Genomic DNA, 3,385 nt, shown 5'->3' with positions numbered 1-3,385 from the left:
GAATCAGTATTTGGGACAGTCCATTTGAGTGGTTCAGGTGCTCTGCTCCAGCTCCGCCCCCTCACCTGCTCTGTCTCTACTTCCTCTACAGGTTCTCATTTTGTCCAGAAGGTGAACAACAAATGAGTGTTTTCATCCAATCATATTTTCTTTCTAAACACACGTGTGGAGTTTAACAGGAAAACAGTTTCACCACTGATCAGAATGATCTTAAACAGTTTATATATAAATCAAAGACTTACTGAACCCAAATTCTCTTTCCTCCTCCTCTGCTCAAAATTCAACAGTCCATTTGTGCTCTAATACTGACACTTAGACAAACAACACATGAAATGAACATGTCAATTATAAGAGATTTATTTATTTACTTTTTGTCTTCGTACTCTGTAAAACGGCCTTGGGTACCTTGAAAGGAGTTATAAAAATCTAATTTATTATAATTATTATTATTATTATTATTATTATCATACTGAAGTTACACTTTTATCAATAGGTTGTAGCCAATAAAACATGCAGATATTAATAATGTCAACATTCCTAACCTCAAGTCGTAGGTAGGTTGAATGGGGAATTGTTTCGTCTCTTGAAACGATGAAGGTCTTTGTCATTTCCCCTCAGAAATGAATGAAGTGGTAGCACCCAAAGTTTAACCTTCTTACCACGTCCAAAAGATGTTTTGGACCAATCCGTGTTCCACTATATGATCTTTCCGACACCGTTTTGACGTCTCGTGTGGTTCTGTGTGATTACGCCTATTCAGAGTTACGTCTCTGTCTTTCAGTCTGCAGACAGACCCAGTCTCACAGACAGGGACAGGCGCTGTATTACACCCAAAGTACGGCATTTTAAAATGAATTTGTATCATTGGTTAAAAAAACCAAAAACAATTCAGACAAAATGTTGAAAATTGAATCCAATAATCGGCCAGGCCCAAAATAGGTTCATCTCTGTCCTTTAACTCTAATCTTTACTGTGATTTATCTTAAAGACTCAGACGTGTGAATCATTAAAGTGTCTCCTCCAACATGGAGACACTGTGTTTCTTCTCTGTCCTTCTGTTCACGGACAGGTCTACAGACTGGTGGAGCGTTCACAGCTGTTCATATGAAATCAGCTGATTGTGGGCGTGTCTGATTCCACCTATGGAAACTGTAGAGGTGGCGTTCAGGCTCGTGTTCGTGCACCAACTTTCAGGTTGATAAAACAGTAACATGAGAACGCTCTGCTTTATAAATCTATTTATTATATCTGTGTTTATGTTTCCTTCAAATGTTTCAGTTTACAGTAGAAACAGTCTCTTACTGTGAGTCTGAGGGTCCAGGTTCATCACTGAAGAATGGAGGTTCGTCTTTAGACCGATCACTCTTCATAGACGGACAGATGGATCCTGGAGACTCTGCTCTCAGTCTGTGGTTCTGACCTCTGCAAATACAAACATGTTTTTAATCACATCACATCGATCACTGATCAATTCTCTGATGACAGAGTCAATGTTAATGTCAAGCTCATGTTTTCTTGCGTGTTACTCAATACATGATTGAAGTTTGGAAATCAATCAATACACTGTTAATGTCAATATGAAAACTCTCCATTTCATTTGTTTTATTATCTCTCTACACAACGATTTAGTGATGACTTCAACTGCTCAACAACGTATAAATATATTTCACCGGATTATGTGAACTGTGGATCATTTATTTCATCACTCGGAGGATAAAAATGGCGGCACGTTGTTCCGGTTGCCATGGCAGCTCTACACTGAAGTGACACTGAAGTAGCAGCTTTAGAGTTCACAATGTAAAATACAGAACAAAATGAATTAAGTTCAGGAGAGACTGTCCTAGTTCTCAGGGTTTATCACAGCAGGATATTTGATATTTAGTCAAGAATTCTGACTAAATATTTGCTCTGTGCTCCTCTTCCTCCACTCAATCACTCATTTTCTGGACTCCATTGGTTCCTACTGAAATGTAAATCTTTACATATATATATATATATAGTTTCCTTTTTAAAAAGAATCAGTAATTCCCTGAAACAGCTGCTCACTGTAGATTTAATCAAACAAACTAACTGTGTACACTCTGCTCCACCTCGGCCCTTTAATTACCGACATCTTTAAATCTCGTGTTCATCAGCTGAAGGAGAAATATGGAAAGTAAAAAGTCAGAATATTCTTTGTTTGTATATTTTCTCAGGAAACCAGCGACCTCAGCAGTCAGTATGAATACACTGAAGTTATTATCTGCGTCACAACAGCAGCTGTTACAGGAAGTGAGTTTTACTGCAGCAGCTCTGCACTAAACACTGTTAGAGTTTAAAGGTCTCTTACTGTGAGTCTGAGGGTCCAGGTTCATCACTGAAGACTGGAGGTTCGTTTTTGGACCGATCACTCCTCATAGACAGACAGCTGGGTCCTGGAGACTCTCCTCTGTCCTCCACACAAACACTCATCTTCAGGACTTCAGTCAGTCTGACAGAGAAACCAGTAAAACTGACTGAGATAAAACACACACAAGAGTTCAGACAATATGTTGAAGAGACACACCCAAAAATACCAGGAAACACAACACACACACACACGCAGCTTCTTATTTCGTCTTTTCCTCTCAGTGTCTTCATGTGGACAGAAGTTCACACTGACTCTTCTTCTCTCCTCAGAGAGAAACTGACTCAGAAACTTTGACAGTAAAATAATAATAATGTTGTTTTAACACTCACCAGCCTCAGTCGACAGGTTTCCTGCTGCTGCGCTGCCCTTTTAAAATGGCGTCTGAACAACAGAGACATCAGCTGAATACTTTCACTTTCAGTTCTTCTCCAATCTGCAAGAAATCACATGACTTTTACATCTGTGTGTGTGTGTGTGTTGTTTACCAGTTAGAAGTTGTTTAAAGTTGTTGTAATTGTCTTTATTAATTTACAACTAATGTTTTTTCAAGTAAATCAAATTTAACTTTATGTTGTTATCACAGACTAACTATATAATAAACTGTATAAATAATGTTAATGATCATGACTCTTTGGTGGGTAAATGGTGTTTTCATGTGTTCAGCCTCCACTGCAGCTCTGATGAGGACAACACCACACATCCAGGTCAAACTTTAATTGATAACAACTTGATCCACAGTTAGTTTGACACTGGTGTTAGGTGATGGATCCGGGCCCTGAACAACAGCTGGTTAATGTCGACCTCTGGCTTGGTCCTGGGAGTCCTGTTGGCAGGTGTCACTGAAGGACTGACTCACTTTCAGTTCAATAATGTTCATAGGATTTTACATGGAGCTACTTTATTATTGTAAGAAGTGGGGGAAGTCCATAGTGGTGGAAAGTCACTAAGTACATTTACTCAAGTACTGTTCACTTGAGTATTTCTATGTTACTTTAT

The 3,385-nt window shown here is 38.8% G+C and overlaps 1 long non-coding RNA gene across 4 annotated transcripts in view; it reads right to left on the bottom strand.

Annotated features, from left to right (window-relative positions):
- Window positions 1-159: 159 nt before the first annotated feature.
- Window positions 160-3,385, bottom strand: part of LOC111652871 (uncharacterized) — a 3,879-nt gene continuing 653 nt past the window's right edge. For 2 of the 4 annotated variants that reach the window (XR_002760631.2, XR_015437062.1), the window contains exons 2-4: window positions 2,719-2,822; window positions 2,330-2,495; window positions 160-1,422 (exon numbers count right to left, since the gene is read on the bottom strand). This is a non-coding gene — a long non-coding RNA (uncharacterized LOC111652871). The remainder of the gene's footprint in view (window positions 1,423-2,329; window positions 2,496-2,718; window positions 2,823-3,385) is intronic. The other 2 variants (XR_015437060.1, XR_015437061.1) reach the window with 2 other exon arrangements.

This window comes from Seriola lalandi, unplaced genomic scaffold (genome assembly GCF_002814215.2).
Source record: "Seriola lalandi dorsalis isolate HSWRI2012SDOR001 ecotype SW California unplaced genomic scaffold, Sedor1 jcf7180002054089, whole genome shotgun sequence".
Classification (NCBI taxonomy): Eukaryota; Metazoa; Chordata; class Actinopteri; order Carangiformes; family Carangidae; genus Seriola; species Seriola lalandi.
This window is presented reverse-complemented; position numbering and strand designations above follow the sequence as displayed.